The 18,830-nt window shown below is 37.4% G+C and overlaps 1 protein-coding gene across 1 annotated transcript in view; it reads right to left on the reverse strand.

Annotated features, from left to right (window-relative positions):
- RAP1GDS1 (Rap1 GTPase-GDP dissociation stimulator 1) overlaps positions 1–9,457 on the reverse strand; it is a 59,122-nt gene extending 49,665 nt beyond the window's left edge. Inside the window, exon 1 of the mRNA XM_017738088.1 lies at positions 9,329–9,457. The gene's annotated coding sequence lies outside the window, so the exon portion shown is untranslated. The remainder of the gene's footprint in view (positions 1–9,328) is intronic.
- Positions 9,458–18,830: the final 9,373 nt, after the last annotated feature.

An 18,830-nucleotide genomic window follows, 5' to 3' on the forward strand; every position in this document is an offset into this window, starting at 1 on the left:
TTATTGTTTATGATTTTTTTTTTGTTTTTGTTACGGGGGGGGGGGGGAATGTCCTTTAATAATAATAATTTCTGGATAAAAATAACTGTATACATTTGATTTCTTTTTGGCATGGTCCTCCTCACACAAGGAAATCCCCAAAATCTGCTTGCTCACTTATCCTTCAAATTAGACACCTATGAGGCAAGGAGGGAGGATTCTTCCTTAGCTGTACAAATGTTTCCATCATGGTGTTTGCTCTGTTTTGTCTCTGTCAGCAGCTACAGGGCAACTTCAATTCCTATTTTTAATGGAGACACTACACAGATGTTTGTAATTAAAATCTCAGCTCTAATAAGGAAGGAAGGACAGATGGAGAAACAGATTTATCAATCAACTAGCTGCATGAGACTCGATGATTAAATTCTCCAAAAGCTACATCCAAAGTATAAAAGTGAATTTCAGGATGAGATTCTACGCATTGGATAGCCTGTTGCAGGTACCAATAGAAGTAAAAAATACGTGACATCTTTGCCTTCAATGAAGAAAAATGCACACCAATACTTCCACGAATAGGTCACAGCACAAGGCAGCATATTAAAGTTAGGCAGCTTGGAACCCCTGAGTTCCTGAACTGGATCCGGTTCCGAGCCCTGGCACATAGCTGGTGGATTTATCCAAGCTGTTCCCCTGCTCCCCCTTTCTGACTCACCCTCTCCAGGATGTAACCACTTCAGTAGCAAGGTTGCTGAAAGAGTTTGATGTCAGTGCCTGAGCTGCCAAGTTTGTTGTTTGGCGTCTTAATACAAATGTCATACACTCACATCTTTGTGTTTTGTATTCAGCCATTCCGACATTTTCCCCTGCCTCCTCTCTTACTTGTACTGACTGAACTTAGTACAGGTCCCAGGGTGAAGGGTATTCTCAAGCTTTAGTTTTTCAAAATGTATAACAAATGTTAGTCCCATGGAGTAAAATCCTTTTTCCAAATTTGGTTTAGTTTATTAACATCAAATCAAATTTGAAAGCTGATAATTTTATATGCAGGAAATGGAAATGTTTCATGTTCCTTTTAAGCAATCTCTTAAGAGTGCTCTTAAGTGAGCTGAAATGCCTGCTGTGAAATTCCACCCTTTGCTTATTGAAAGAGTACATCTACACATAAAGGAATTCTTTAATCTACTGGTATTTTTAGTGAGCTTTGCTATCAGAGTAGCTTCAAGAAAACCTGATCTAAAAAAGATCACATTTTTAAGTTATAAGGGACTGGGGCAAAGCTAAGAATGAAACTGCAGACCTGAAATTGTGAATTACATGATCTCTAAATATAATCTTTTTGGTAAAAAGTAGGCGTTTTCCTTTGCATTTTTGAAATGCAATACAGAAGCAAAAGAAAAGGCCTGCCTTTTGAAAATGCAATACAGAGGCAATCTAAAAAAAAAGATGTGTCAATTCTATTATCTGGAATTGCTATTCACTGATGCCTTCCGCAAAGAAAAAAAATGTAATAGTTAATCTTTATTTGACACATTGTGTATTCAGTGAATAGCACTTGGAATTTAACACTTGGATAAACATTTAACTATCTGGCACTAACTAAATACATCACTATTAAGGGGAATTTATGTAAAATATAATCCCACTAAGCAGCAGTGATTACCATTCAGTATCATTAGGGTAACCCAGTTTACTGGGAAATAGTCCAACAAAAAGCAGTCACCTTGATTTAGTATAGTTATACTATAATAATATATTATATACAGCACTTAATGAAGAAACATTTCTGGATGATGTGTGTACAATATCATGACAAGGCAACAGCCCATGAGCCAAGATGCAAAAAACATCCTTCTTCAGCAAAAAGAAGGAACACTTTATAACACAGTATTTGAGCCAAAACTCCCTCTTAAAAAATATTCATCAGGATCCCCAAAGTTTAGCAGGCCATTTGACTAGAAATCTTTGCAGGTAAGCTTAATGGCCTGCGATGGGCTTGACTGACTGAACTGGCCCAACTCAGTTTGAACCCCTGGCTCTTTTACAAGAGATGATCTGTGTCAGAAGCAGACTAGAGATTCTTGCTGGTCTGAAATGGGGGGTTTTGGTTTGACTGCTTCCTAGCAGCCACTCAGGTACCTGCATTTAGCTTGTTCTTTTTTCTGTCAAAAATTTTATCTTTATATCTGTTTCTCCCTTCTGCTATTTCTCTCCTTCCTCTAAAATAAAAATCTTACATTCCACTGTGTTCCTTGTTACTCATCTGCTTAGTTTTATTTCTTCCTTTTTCATTTCTACTCCCTCTCCCTCCCTCGGTTCGAATAGATATTAAATGCATTATGCCCACTCCACTGAAGTCCAAAGATGCTGAATCAAGATTTAGTAGTAGCTAAACAGACACTAGTTCATATCTCCAATATGTAAAGAAAACAAGTCCTACAAGGTACTGCGGGTAGCTTAGTGCTACTCTTAATATTTTTGTAGTCTCCAAGCCAAATCAGGAATAATAATAAAGTCCTAAAATCTTTGTCATAGGCTAAGGACACCATCTTCCTAAAGAATACTTTAATCTCAGCAGAGAGCCATAAATTTCAGTAGACAGCAATGATACTGTTTCGTTTTTATCTTATTGGAGGAGGATGTTCTAGCTTTCATCTGCATATTACCTTTTCATGGATAATGCCATAAATATCTGTTGCTTGTTTGAATGTCCAGGCTGAGACACTTACATGTCAGGACTAACATGCAGGCCCATGTCTGCTGGGTCTGAGTATACATCCATGGGTGGCCCCCTTCTCCTTCCAAGATCACAGGTGGGAGACATCTAACAGGGTACGCTGGAGAGCACACCCGAGGAGGATCAAAAATCCTCCTGGAAGAAAGACTGCTGCTAAGAAGAAAGGGTGATGCTAAAGATCAAAGAGGAATAAGAAAGCAAGGAAATGCTATTTGTCAGTGAACGTAATTCTACTAGTTACCAGTTGTTTTAATAGGCCACTAATCCAATTAGTACCATTGCCTACTCCATTGGTTGTGCTAAGCTCTCTTGATGTGCTTATGCACTGCCTTGTGTTGTCACAGCTTATGTTTGTAAAGTGTGTTAAAGCTGCAGGGATGCTGAAAGCTCTTTTTTTATTTATATGAAACAAGTGTGGCTAGAAGTTAGAGGGTCAGAATAGGGCCTGTAGACAGTTACTGTTTTAAGCTTTAATACTATGCAAGCATTCACATTCAGGGAAGCATTGTTTGTTGGCCACAATCTGCATGAAATGACAGTCGCATCATTTTACTCTTATTCTGCTCAAAGAGTTTCTCCAAAACAGAGAAGGGTTAGTGTGCTGATGTTTAGGAATATTTTTGCTTGAGCAAGCTCTGAAATGTGGAGCTTTTTCTCCGTGCTCCATTCCATGAAAGGGAATGGAGAAAGCTTAAGATGTCTAGCCAATGGGAAAAAATGAAGTGATTTCAGTTGTTTGTGCCTTAGAATAACTCTGCTATGACAAAAGGTCCTACAACTTAATTTTTTCTATGTTTGGGGCAGGAGGATAGATATTTTCATGCTAAGTGTGAGAGGGCTGTGGAAACAAAAGACGAAATGAACACTTCTTAATCCTCTGTGTACTAAAGAGGTACAAGGCTTCACTGAAATCAGATGGCACTTAGTGTTACCAGTTAAGCAGACAGCTGCCTACCTGATGCTGCAATGAATAAATAGGAGTACGAACACTATCAAGAATGTCCAAAAACTAAATAGATAAAAATAGGCAAAGCTCAATTTTTCTGCTACAAATCAAAGGCACTAATAGGCTCAATAATACATTTTAAAATTTCAGGGGTTTTTTTAGTTGAGCTCTGAATTAAAGCATTATAAATGTCTAAATTCTCCATGATTTTTCTGCTCCAGTAGAGGAACTGTTCCATCTTCTATGGCCAGTAAAGATCAGGAAAAGGAACATCAAGTATAGGAAGCACGAGTACTAACTAAATTCAACAACATATGGAAGCCACGGCTACGAAGAACAGAATAAAATTAATTTCCAACTCAAATATAACCTCTGTGTAAACATATGGTTGTGAGAACTGGAAACCCACCAAAATAATTAAAGAGAGAAACTAGATGCCTGTGAAAACAGGTGCCTACCAAAGATTCAGGGCATTCAATGAAAAGTTTCACCACTGAGGAAGGAATGTGAGAAATCTGCTGTCCCTGCAGATATCCAAGATTTTCTTAAGCACTCCAGATGCTATTACATGCTCCTCTGGGGTGCCATCAGATACATTTCAGAAAACCCACTGGTGACTTTCAAGAGAAAAACTGAACAAGAAGCTTTAGGTAGGGGGAATGAGCCCATGGTCCTTACACCATAACGCTGGAAGAGCAGGAAGTGATGGCAAAGGCTTACTACAAGTTGCTCAAGGAATTTGTAACAATGTTATTTTCTCTCATACAACACAGCCAGTATATGTATTCTAAACAAAGAATGGCTCCAGCATACAGCCAAAATACCTTCTGGGGAAAAGCAAAATACTATTAAGAAACTGTGTGCATTATGGGAAGAAAAACGACATGCTAAAGTAGCCTTTGAATAATGCTGAGATCTCCAGTTTCAAGCATGAATTTAAGATTTTCATGTGTCATGTGATGGTTCTTTGAGTAACCAGGTATCAGCAAAGCTCAACAAGCAGGAAACAGGGCATCTTAGCCAGCCACATCTTTAAGGTAAGGTGCATTATTTCAAATCTTTCCAATGTTTCTAAATCCTTTTCAAAACTGGGACCTTGCCCTCTTGCTTAAGCTTTTCTTTATTGCTGTGATTTTGCTTAACCATTTTTACACACAAACATGTAAACTCATTCTTAGTTTCCTAAAAAGTATATGTAAAAAAATACTTCAAATGCATGTGCCAGCCTTTGCACTTCAACTACATGTCAGACATTTTCAGAGCCAGGTGCTGAAATCTGGGATTAGTGGGCATTTTCAGCCTCTTACACTGAGTACAGCAGAGCCAAAAATACCGTTCTGATTTTTCAGATTTCTCATTTATCAAAACTGGGTTATTTATGTCTGCTATAACTTCTTGTATCTGAAACACAGCATGTCTGCACTAGCAGTAACTTTTTGTTGTTGTTAGTGCAATAATTATGTCCCAGAGAGCCTGCTGTTTAAGAGAAAACCTCTATTTCCTTTTTGCTTTCTTTCTCTCTGGCAGTCCTTTCTTGTGGACCTCTACCTGGGGATCCTAGGATACGTCCACTTTTTTGATAAGCATAGTATTTATGAAATGGCTCTTAACAGGTATAAATTCATGTACACTGATTGAAAATGGTGGCCAATATGTTTTCTCTTGTAATTCCTTATACAAGACAATTAACCAATTATTCCCAATATCAAATAGTAGTACATACCCATATTTTTCTTTGGGTGCAAGATACAAAATAAAGCAATTATACTTCAGAATATGCTTCATTCCAGAAATGTAAGCATAAGATCTTTCAAATTACTTCTCTTCAGTATGTGTCTTACTCATTCTTTTGAGCAGGTTTGTGCCTTTTCTGACTGTTATGATCATTCTACACTCCTTCCAGTCTGCTTCCAGATCAGCAAAATTCTTTCTAGACAATAACACAGCAATCCATGTCTGTACAGAATTAATCCAGATTCTATGGAGCAGACAATGGAGTAACTTGTTTTAATGCATAGTTGTTAAAAGAAAACGCATGCAATACATGACTTTCACCTCTTCATTGAATCTGGTTTTTGCTGCTAATAATGCTTATCGATCATGTACCCCAGCCTTTCCTTAAAAATCTGAACTATGCGAAGTTTAGCAGATGGTAAGCGCTTGCAGGTGGAGAGAGATCACGTATTTGTGTTTTTCTTTCAGAAGCAAGGTGGACAGCATCTCAGCTTATGTGAATGAGGTAGATCCACAGAGGTGAAAGGAGATCTTACACTACCTGTGAATCACAACTAATGTTACTGCAACCTTACGGCTCCAAAGTCCCCAGATATTCCAGTCAACTTCACTGGGAATGCTGAGGGAACTCCACACAAGATGAGGTATGTCATTATTCTAAAGCATTTCTAATGCATGTTTATGTCTTATTCTTCTGTCATTGTTGTCTCTTTCATCTTAACCTCCTCAGTTTTCTCTAGTGCCACAAGCTAGACCATATATGACTGGCCTCAGACAGAAGTGCTGGTGACAGACAAGAACTAAAATATCTGCATAAATAGGAATATTTATTGGAAATAAATAGGAATATATATTGGAAACATACATTTCCAAACAATGCCTCCTAAGGAAACCATCTGTGCAGGATTTTCAGATGATTTTTCAGACCCAGATCTCAGATGTGGAGAGCTATGCAGTTTTCTCCTAGACAAACTGTAGTTAAAACAATTTGAATTTGGCTTGCCAAATATTTGCCAGCAGTTATCACACTCAGCTGAATATTTGCCTCACCCTCCTGTAGTATAGCATATGTGTGTGCATGCACCTTAATTTGACTGGTGTGACAAATGGCAGAATAGCTCCTAAAGTCAGGCAGGAGGTATCATGTTCCAGGGCATTACACCTGTCTAGGATTATCAACAGATCAGGTTTGAGAAGGAGAGTGAAAACCAAAAGAAAACACAGCAGGTTGCATAGAAAGAAACAAAAAGTTACAATATTCATCATAACTTTGTCATCTCTTTCTATACCACAGAAAATATGAGAAGAAAGTAATGTTTTAACATAATGAAGATTTAAAGAATTGTATGCAGAGTAAATGGAACTGTAATTTTCACTGTATTCTTAGAGACTAGAGAATTTAACTGACATTTCTGCAGCAGCCACAAGCCTATGTTGCATGCAGATAGCAATTAAAAACAGCGTAATGGTCACTGAAACATTCATGTGTACATGCAGTATGCAAAACTGAAGCTGTCCTTTGCTGAAAAATCTCAGTTTGTTGTAGTAACATGGGGTTTAACTACTGATTTTGGCTGGCAGTAGATGGGAATGGGTTGCATTCGCATATTAGTAATGTACTAAATTTTATATAAGATAAAATAATATTTTTATCTTAATGCAGTGAATAAAATTTTAACTTCTGTGATTTACAATACTACCATGAACTCCCAACAAAATCACAGCGCTATAAAATTCTCTTAAAATATTCCTTGCATGGCTTTTTTTCTCTCACATTAATATGATGATTTACTGAGCTATAATCTAAATGTATACTTCCTTAATCATACACATGGAAATATGCTAAAAGAGAGCACAAAAATTATTTGCAAAATATTATTTAAATTATCTCTACATTACAATTAACAGGTACTTTAATATAAACAATTTTTTCATTTCTAATTATTCTTGTATAATTATTTATACACAGACACAAAGGTACAGTGTATCTCATAATGAGGTATCATGAATATGGTAATATACCCTGTAACTAAAAATCAATCAGTCAAATCCATATTAAGATGTTAACTGGATGGATGAGAGCTATGAAAAGGTGTTTAGAAAGCTGCTTCTGTATCTATTTGTTGAATCAATCTATTATATGCAATTTACCTCAGTTTCTGAAGTCTTTTGAATGTACTGCTATTCTCATAAAATTATCTCAAGCCAGAAGTCTGTTCCCCAGATCATCAGACAACCTTGAGAACTAAATCCTGGTGTCCAAAGAAACGTGGCAAAACTTAGGTATGGAAGCGTCCAGTTCCCTTGAAACAGAATTGATATTCTAGTTCCTAAATTACCAGCAAACTGTTTAAAAAACCTGTCCTATCTGATCCATCTAATTTTCAGTGCATTATTTTAGTTGCCCTCAATCTTGGGCAAATGTAAATATGTGCAGATATATATCATGCAGCAGCTCAGCAGGGCTATATCCATGTTACTGACTTAGACACAAAGATCATGGGAAACTGTGGAGAGAAGAAATTTTCTAGAACTACCCCAAAGACAGAGGTCAAAATCCTAATAATCTGTTTATCTGATATGGCAGCTACAAATCTAGAAAAGAAAAGATTTTGGAAGGAAGAGCAAAGCCCTAGACTGAGACAGAAGAGAGTCATCTGGTTGCACAGAAGCATCAGTAAGTTTGATGTTGTGCTGGTTTGTTACATCAGTAAAATTATTTTGCATCTGCCAGACTTCTTCTGTGACACAGCTGTGTCACCTTCATAGGCAAAAATAGCAAACTCTGCTGTTTACACAAGTAAGTTGCCACTTTTCATACGATCTTTTTAGTACTTATTGTTTAAGCATTAGACTTAAAAGTAGTGGAAATAAATCCAATTGGAGGTTGGATTAAAGTATTGGATATACCTTATAAATAAATCCATAATAAAAATGATTCAGCATCTTCAAGAAATGGTTTATCTAAACCCCAGATTTTATTACGTTCTGGCTGATACAGCCTTCTAAAATAATGAGAATTAAAACCAGACTACTACTAAAGTAGACACTGTTATAATTCATTTTTGACTTGATCTGGATGGTGCTTATACTCAGTTGTGAAAAACCTCATGAAGTATTTTAGACCAACTAATCCAAAAGACTTTGATTTGTAGAGTACCATCATGTGAAATAAAACCAAGACCTAGTAATAGTATGTACTAGTGTATTGCTATTTCCAAAGAACTAACTCTTTTTTTAAATAAATAATTTTTAATCATGGCTTGTACCTATCCTGAGAAGTTTTTCAACCTGAAACTGTACACATTTTTCTTCTGGCATGATCTGAAGCACTAAGAAAGTTAAACTCAGAAAAGTCTTATAAACTGTCATCTTCATTTACCTTATCTTTCTGTCTACTGGGAGTGGGGACAAGCATTCTAAAGTTTGCGGTGAAAATGACATCTTGTTCCATTCTGATATTATTTTCACCATAATATATATCAAACTTGGACCATCTTTGGATATCCAGCCTAGTTCTGCTAACTGAAACTCCTGGAATTAAGAAATCTGTGATCAGAAGTGTGAGGAGAAATACATTACAAATGGGAAACTATGCTCTTTCAACCAGAATTAGCAAGCAGCTCCCTTATTGTTCCCTCCATCTTGTCAAGCTTATTTCTCCATCCGTGTTCCTTTTTTCTTGAATAATCAATTCAAAAAATAATTGTGCTACTTCATCTTGGAAAAAGGAACGGACCACAGCTGTTCCAAATATTCAGGTATTTACCTGTCATTGTGTTTGTTGCTACTAGAATGTTACAGACATATGGGTTAAAAACCCACAAAACTCAAGAGAGCCAATCTAGCAGCCTACTGCTTGAGTCAGTCTTTCTAGCACATTTTAATTCGCTGATCTCATATGATTTAAAATTTGAAAGGTCCATACAACTTACTGTTTTGTGCCAGAGCTTGAAGCAGACAGTCCAAGCATCCCTCCAAGCTATCTGCTGTGCTGTCAGTGGATGTTATCTTCAGCTTTTTCAGGGCTTCACTTAAATTATCTGCTTGACAAAAGAAAAAAGAAAAAAAGAAATCAGTGTCCTCATCAATTGGGTAACAACACTATAGTCTTGAATGTAAATAGTTGGTATACAGTAAACAGTTCCTGTATCAATGAAGAAGACATGTATGGTCTGTGTACTGAGGATACAAAAAGCCAGGAGTAAAAGCTTATTATTTTAATTATTATATTAAATTTCAAATTTATATATACATTTATCATTTTGCATCTGAGAACAGGATATCACAGCAGTTGCTTTATGAAATGTCACTGAACAGCAATTTATCCATCAGTATTTTCTCAGCCTTGCTGGTACAGAAAACCAGCAGCCATTTCTTTGCTTCTCCCCTTGTGCGTGGGAATAAAATAGAACGGAAATAAGCATATCTTAATCTTCTTCATCAACAGAGGCAAAGTGATTGAAAATGCCAATTTCTGCATGCTGTGTAGGCTTCCATCTTGACTATTCACAGATGCCTCGTGCTAAGCTTACAGCCTTTTAAGAATTATGCCATTTTCCACCACAATGTTGCAAGCATCATTCTTAATATGAATTGTGTTAACTCTTTAAATTCAACTGAACCATAAAAACAGATGGCATCTTCTTGAAATAAGAAAGTTCTGTTGTGGATTTCAGGTAGTTAACTCTTCCCTCTTTAAAAAAAACCCACCACCACCCAAATGCAAATGACACTACATCATTCTCAAAAGACACCTATCTTCCCAGTAAAGGCTGGGGTAGTATGATCGTGACCATTTTGAGGATTCTATCTACTCAAGAGCAAGGTTTAAGTGCTGGCAGCTGCCGCCTGAGCCTCTGGTAAGCCCACTGATGACTAACCTCACTCTGAATGGACTATTCTTCTAAAAATGAGTGCTGATTCAGTTTCCATGCCAACTCTGACAGTAAGGAGAAAGTGTTACTCAAAACAAATAATGTTAAGTAGTGTCTCACTGTCTTTTATTCCCAGTGGCTGATCGAAGAGCCTTGACGCAAGCCCAACACAGCCATAGGTGGAGTTTCTTTCCAGTGCATCACTGGTATCTTCTGAGCCTGACTGGCAGCCAGTGCTGCCTTAGAGCTTCACACCAGCATAGGAAGCCTCCTTCATAGGTGAGCTGGCACCTGCTGTGCTTTGCCTCCTCCTCACTTGCCTACATATGGGATGGTGCAAAGGAAAGGAGTGGAGACAACAGGCATCTCATGAAGAGGGCAGAATCTCACTCCTGGAGCTGCTTTGCTTCTCAGCCAAAGCTGTGGCTTTTGTTCCACCTCCAGTTTTTATTAGCATATGCTTTTGTAGTTCAATATCCCATAGAGATAAAGGTAAGATACTTAATTTTGAAGTGCTCAGTATTTATATATGAAATTGATTATATGTCTCTATGACGAGGCAGTTATTTTGTCTATTCTGTGATTAACATGTTCTTAGCAAAACTACTATAGCCAGGAGTGTCAGTAGTCCTAAATGCAGACAGCCAGCAGCGTGCTGGCAACTCTGCAAAAGCCTTTTGGGCAACCACACTTGGTTGTGGCTCCTCGAGATCTTAAAAAGCTTCCTCCCTACTACCTCCTCACTATGCTGAACTGCCACCTTCTGGAACAAGCTATCAGGGAAAAAAAACCTAAATTTTATTCCCCCTCATACATTACTCTCTAGCAGGGTTACTGCAGCACTTCTTTTCAATCACATTTAGCCTACATAAAGTTGAACATGCACTGCAAAGTCTCATTGCTTAAAAACATTATTCAGGAGGTACCAGTGTCAATTGTCACAGGTGTAGGGTACTCAATGACCAGCCCCAGTACTACAATTAACATTGTGCATTCCACCTTCTCTTATCCCTTCTTCACCTGCCTCCTTCTCATATTCTTCTCTTCAGTTTTCTGCTAATACAGCACTAATTCTCTTCCCTCCTTACAGGCATCTCATCTCCTTGTATATTCACACACTTAACTTTGAAGCTATAGCAACACTTACAGTAAGAAGACTCAATCTACTATATATATAAAAAGCAAGGGTTCCTATAATCTGGAGAAAAAGAAAATGCAAAGATAAGAAATTCACTGTCACACCAGATTTTGCAGACTGTGAACTGAGGCTATTGTCAGAGAGCACACCCAGACTTTATTTCTCTCTTACATCCATCTTCTACTTCACTTGTGCTCAATAAACCCCAAGATCCCACTTGTTATTTCATTCTTCTGAGCAGAGATGAGTGCTTTATATCAAATACTTGTTACTTCTTTCACCCCATGCCACATCAGAACCTGCAATAGTGTTAGGAAAGTCTCCCCAGTCTATTTTCCTACCTCTTCTTTCTGTTCAGTGCCATGGGAAGTTTTCCTTGGGAAACTCCACTATTCTAATACTACACAATTACAGATGATATGCAAAATTATGCATGTTGGGAAAATTGTTCAAATGTGACTACCCAAATATTCCCTAGGACAAACAGCTCAATTTTTCATGGTACCAAGCATGTGCACATCTCACTGACATACACGGACATTTAACTGCAACTTTAGACATACTTCAACTATCAGTGGGCACTTGTGGCAATGGTACATATGTGGCCATACTACTTTTAAAGTATCTTATGAAACTATGTTGCACCGTGTGCCAAACTGCCATTCCACTAGGTATACTTGGGTGCTGTGAGTATTTTTAAAATAACATAACACTAGAGATTAATTTAGAAACCATATGCATAAAATGTGCTTTGAAAATAAATTACAATAATCCTTGATTTTCTAATAAGCCTACAACTCTAAACTTCTTGCAGCTTGATACTTAATCAAACTGTGCTAAAGAAGAAAACAAAATAGGAATAGTGTAGAAACAACAGATCTCTTGACACAATGTCAGAAGGCCAAGAGCACAGAGGGAAGAAACCATCCTTCAAGAAAGAACATATTTGCTCACTTTGGTTTTTTCTGTCCTGGTCCATCTCCTTTCTAAACTGACTTAATACCTTGAAAGAGACAGTTACTTTTGAAACCCAAGAATCTTGGACATGTGCAAACACATCTTCAGCAGATTCAGAGGTTTGGTTATCTTTTTAATCTTTTTTTCTTTCTCGTCCTGAAAAGAACAAACCCTTATAGCCCGAGATGACATTGACAGGGATATTCAGAGAGAAGTGCTGTAGTGTTTCAGAGGGCTCTCACCATATAATCACACAAGGCTTCGCAACTCCTGCTGTTTCACAGTTGTCCTAAACCCATCATTTAGGGAAGAAGCTGCAAACGCTTCTCTTCCAACTACAAAACTCCCTGTTGTTTTCTTGTGATCATCTCCTGCTTACTTTTGGTGTGTCTTCCTCTCCATCTATAGAGGCTGTTTCCAGGCTTGCTGCTGCACAGGCTAATCAGATTCTCAGCAATAAAACCCCATCAAATAAAAGCAATATAAGGAATTTTTTTGGCTGAGTATCCGAGAAACATGAATAGGTACATTTTGTCAACATGCAAGTCATGTGAAAGCTCACATTACTTAGGAAGATCTAAGGGGGCAAGATTACAATGGTAGAGGTAAAAATTGGCTAGTAATGTCCCTGTGGTACAGCTGATCAACAACGTGGTATCATGTGTGCTTGTGAGGCATCAAGTCCGAAGTTCAACAAAAGTATCAACTATTTTGTTGATGACCCTAAGCAGGGAGTCTCTCATACTTACATCTGGCTTACCATATTGCTTTCAGAAAAATTAGTTATTTTATCCGGACAAAAAGCTCTGAATCCCACAGACCTTGATCCTATAGATCCTAATGTTACAAACTGGTAAGTTAGGAAGTAGAGTCTGCCAAGAGCTGTCACACCTGTCTGGCCCCTTCCACCTACGGTTGCATTTTATTTTCACCAATAACTACTCCTGCACAAACACTCATAAAAATGAGGCAGTTTAAATACTTTGATTGCCCACATTGCTTTTTGGTAGCACAGTATTACTACTATCTCTTGCAGCCTTTTGCTATCTCTCGTGCAGGCATTTTTATGGAGAAAATCAGTCAGAAACTAACATTAGTGAATGTTTTAATACTCCATTTCATTTCACTGTACTCTTTTTCTGAGAGCTTTTCTGTGACTCATTCCTATTTGCAGTCACTGATTTGTTTTATACAGAAGAACTGTTCTTTCATCTAGTAAAAATCTGGTAGTTGATCAGGGCCACAGAAGTGGTGGTTAAACTGCAAAAAGTTTGACAAGGTACCCAACAGTCTTTCTAGTAATGCAGCTTCTGAGGGTAAGAACCAACTCGCCAATTTTGCTCTAAGTCCACAGCATCTTCACCCAAATCACAGGAAAAGCCCTATTTCCAAGAGTGGTGTTAATAAAATATTTAGAATGTCTTAGCTGAGTACTTAGACGGTCAGCTTTTGTCTGGACTGTTTTTTATATAACATTTTTTCCAGTATAGATATTTTCTCTACAAAATTAAGACTTTGAACATATCATTAACATTGACTGTATCTTTTGACTGACACTTTGTAGACTGTTGTTATTAAAGAGTCCATTACATTATACATGCAACTTAACAGATAAGGAATTCAAAATTAATAGATAATGGAATGAGACATACTGAAACATGCTGATCAGATAAAAAAAAGAAGTTTGAGCAGTCCTGCTATTGCAGAGATGGTGGCTGTATTAACATCTGACCATTTGGAGTCTGTTCTACTGCCTTTCAGGAAACAATGAGATGTCAAACTGAGCAGAAGGAATGGTGCCATTTTATGGGTCTCCTTGTGTTATAATAGCATAAATGTCTTGAAAATATAAGTGCATACATGCACATGGGCTAGACTGCAGAAACCACTTAATTTTCTTGTACAGACTTGAACTTACTAGAATTTCAGTCCCAACTAACCCATAGGGGCAACCCACCCCAGGTTCACCACAGTTGTTTTTGACAAAAAGCGTATTCTGAGGTGATATTATATGAGAATCTGACACAAAGATCAGACTCATAACCCATTTGGGTGAGATTTATATATTTGGCCTGAATTACTTTTTGCAGCAGAAAGCCCAGCAGCTGGTGACATCTGTAGCACAACTTTGGTCTTTAATGAGCCCAGATGCTACTTCCCCAAAGAAAACAGAAGACTGGCACAAAATTATGAGAGCCCTTTAGCTTCCAGGATATTGAACAAGCTGGCAAAAATGTACAGGTCCCTTTTGAACCTATATAAACTGAGACACTTCCTCTTGGATAATTTTTCAGAAGATACCTACTCGCATACAAATGTTCACATTGACATGCAAAATACTCCAAATACAGAGATTGAGGACAGAAGAATCTTGTTCTCACATTTAGCCCATTGCAAAGAAATACTCCATCCCCTCCTGTCTTTGTAGCAGCTGCCCTCAAGTGCTCCCAAGTGTACAATGTTTTCTGTCAAACCACCCAAACCCATCATTAGAGACAACTATTTGCTCCTAGCCCATCCAGGAAATTTTTAAACCTGGCATCTAATCAGGAGGTACCTATATGCTGTCAGAGGGCAGCAATGAAGAATTAGTTTTTGATTAGTAATGTCAGAAGACCTGGTACAGGCAGACAAGATCAACATCTTAATCAGGAAATAACTTTTTTGAAAAAAAAAGAGGCCTGTTTCAGTCCTACCATGTTCACTGAGGTGGGTTAACGCTTTTTTCCCAACAAATTTTCTAGTTCCAGGGATATAATGATGGATCATTAACTGCAGGGCTCCTTCTGCAACCTGTTTTTTACGTAGGTACATTTGCTCTACTTTTCTAGCATAGTAACTAATTTTAATGAGAGTGTCTATTTTTGACAGCAGTTCAGCTGCTTCATTCTTAAACACTTTCTGAATCTTAGATATAGGCCATCTGGTCTTAGAGACTTGTTACTCTTTCATTTATCCACTTGCTTCTGCATCTGTTCTTCTGACATGGGGCTTCATTTTTATTACCTGAAAGTACTGACACACAATGACTCACTGCCACCTGAGCACTAAACTACCTAATTATTTTTGGTAATTATCAGGTCAGCCTATACACACAAACAGCTACTTAGTCAATCCGTATTGAAAATCAGGATAGAAACCTAAACAAAGGGGCATCAGCCAGCAGTTGGTACACTTGGAATCTCTTGCCAATGCAGAATTTTCTGTTTGCTTTTTATTCCCCCCCGGAGGACATTTGATATCTTTGAAACTAATTTCATGTATTATTTTTACTGTAGTCTCAGACAAACAGTAGATTCTAATATAAAAAATATATTTACACTATGGCAAGGTACACGGATCTGTAGCTGCTGCTATTGGCTTCTGCTCGTTAATGATCCTCTATTACTTAAATCATGACTTGCAAAGGCTGGACTGTAAGAATGACATTTCAGAAGATTTTGCAGAACCTTGGAAGATTTTTTTCTCTTTCCTAGGAAAACGTGGTACAGATTTAGGTATCTTTATATTTCATAATTAAACACTGCAGATCTGGAATTATCTTAAGTTCTAAAGAAGCCAATCAAAATTCAGTGAAATCAACATAACTTTACTGCTTAAAAAAAAGTCCTAGAAGATTTTGCTTAAAATCAGTCCTAGAAGAATTAAACAGATTTTTTTCATTTAATAGAAAATGCTTGATAAAGGGAATCTGTAGTGGATCAATTTCATTTAAAAAAATCACCTAATGATAGAAAAAGGAATAATTTCAAATAATTAGGCTCTCAGTTTATGGAAAGACCTTTTCTGGTACTCCATTACTAGCAGTAGTTGGAAAAACCATCAAGATGGCTACCAATTTGTAAAGAATTACAACTTAACTGACAAGACTGTATTTGCACATTGTATTTTTGTATAGCTTTTTTCCTCCAGGTGCCTGATCTTCACTGAGTCATATTACCAAAATGGTTTTAAACAACATGCAGAGTTCCAGAATTAAATCAACCCACATATATTTCACCATGTAAAATATTTACCATACAATACAGTGCATGCCAGGATGTACACATGAAGAATACTGTTTCATCCAAGGGACACCTCTCTCTTTCAGGACAAATGTTCTGTCAAAGAACAGCTGAATGTCTTCTCATATCCTCCTTCTTGGCAAGTGGTTCTCCTTTTATTTACCAGATACTACGAAAAAATGCAGGATTGCTTCCTTTCCCACTGGCAATTATAAAGTTACTATCATTACATTATGTCACCATGCTTCAAAGATATGAATGTGCTTGCTTTCAGAAGGCATTTATAAAGTACAAGGAAAGGAATGCACTGTGTAAGTGAATGGGAGAACTGAAAATTTAGGGTTAAAAGTATCTGCATGGGAAGTGGGGTTTCCAACATGAGATTTTCAGGTTCCAGAATTACTGCACACTCTGGATTCTCTAGGAGTCTTCAGATGCAGGTAGAGATTACACTCAGCACTTCTATAAAGCAGACCACAACACACCATGGGCAGGTATTGGGAAAGCGTCAGGTATCACATGGGGCAGAAGGGAATCCAGTTCTTCGTGGGAACACTCATCCATAAATGCTTCTCTATACATGCCCACCCCGCTTAGTTTATGACATGGGTTCAAAGTACTGCAACATAAAAGGCAAGAGAAGGTCTCCTCTACCAGATTATTCTGGATTACTGCCCTCCCTATGCACAGAATGAAAAAAATTTAGTGGAGGAAAAACAACAGGACCAAAATGACTACTGTTACTTCAGACAATAGCTCAAACCTGTTTCTTGTTCATGCTAAAACAAAAACTCTTCAAGCAAATTAAAATGGACAGCCTAAAGTAGACACTTGGAATAGAATATAGCTCTTTCTGAAGAGTCAGTAAATGACTGAAACAGGATCTTGGAAAAAAAGGAGTAACCTTAATACAAATCAAATCTATCATTCCCTACAATGCTCTATTACATATAACCACCATATGGAGCAGTACAGAAGAGACAAGCTGCATGTCTGCATGTGTCTATGCATGCACACACACACACGCAGCTAGCAGGACTTGCATCTCTCTACCGGCTCTTTTTTGATTTATTTTAGGTGGTTTATTATGTTCTTTTGTCTTCTTTTCCTTTTTTGCTCTTCCAGATAATTTCTGCCTGAAGCGCTTTTAATCTAGTAAGAGTCACTTTGTCAAGCCAACACAGCAAGAACAGAGAACAGGTGCTAGAAAACAAACAGACAAAAATCAAACTACACAAAACAGTACAGTCTAGAAACAGCACATTTAAAACTAAATGTATCAAGCTTTTTCAGCTTTGTCTTTTCTTTGAGATCATCTTTGCTTACACTACTGTGTCTAACCTTTTCTGACTGTATCTACTCTAAAAGTCTTGATCCTAATGTGACTCAAGTTAGCTGACTAAAAATGCCAATCTAGACATTACACAAACAAATAAGAGGAAAACACCTTCCTAAAGAGCTTTTTAATTTTTAAAAAAATTATTTCCCTTACTATATTAGAACACTGATTTCTTTTGTTGCATAATTTAACAAGGCTGCCAATTCTCTGCACTTTTTCCAAGTTCTATACAAAATATGGCTTATTAAGCAACAAAATAACCCATAGGTAATGCCAGAAGTTAGTCTGAGCGGACATTTGTAGGATATTACAATGTGGGACAACAATTTATACTTGAAGTATACATTCCAAATCAATCTAACAAGCTTACTTACTCTACTGTTAGCTTTTTGGATAAACAAGTTAAAATTACTTTTTCTTCTTACTGAGCCTAAAAATAAAAACAAATACATAAATAAATAAATTAAAATCAGGCAATACAAAGGTGAGAATACAAAGTTCCAGGACTGAGAAAAATTCTCTTTGAGTTCACAAGCTCTGGTTCTAGTCTTTGGCCTACCCTCTGCAAGAGGGTGCATATCAACTGTACGAGTACACAGTGCAATATCTGTCATAACTATACCTATGATACCAGCTTGAGTTACTGAACAAATACAGGATTTGATTCTGTATAAAGCCCTCAGGCACATCTTTCACCAGCAACAGTGAGAATTTTGTCTGGGTAAGATACCCAGGCTCAAAATTGGTACTGCTAGCTCTAATTGTATGTCACATCAATGTTCTTCTGTCAGATGTTATGAAATACTGATCTCTGACTACACAGCACTCTTCTAGCTATCATGAGTTCCCTGAAAACCTTAAATATGGAAACACACACCTGAAAGGAATAGGGTGAACCATGAGACCATAGAATGTTACAGATTTTGTTTCTTTTCTTTTAAGCTGTCTGGTTTGAAGGTCACAGAATCATGGGCTCATTAAAGCTGAAGAAGACCTCCAAGATCATCAGCTCCACCCTCTGACTGAACACCACCATGACCACTAAAACATATTGAAAAGTGCCACATCCACTCATTTTCTTCCAGGGATGGTGACTTTACCACTTCTCTGGGGAGCCTTTTC

The sequence above is a fragment of the Corvus brachyrhynchos genome, unplaced genomic scaffold (assembly GCF_000691975.1).
Source record: "Corvus brachyrhynchos isolate BGI_N302 unplaced genomic scaffold, ASM69197v1 scaffold856, whole genome shotgun sequence".
Classification (NCBI taxonomy): Eukaryota; Metazoa; Chordata; class Aves; order Passeriformes; family Corvidae; genus Corvus; species Corvus brachyrhynchos.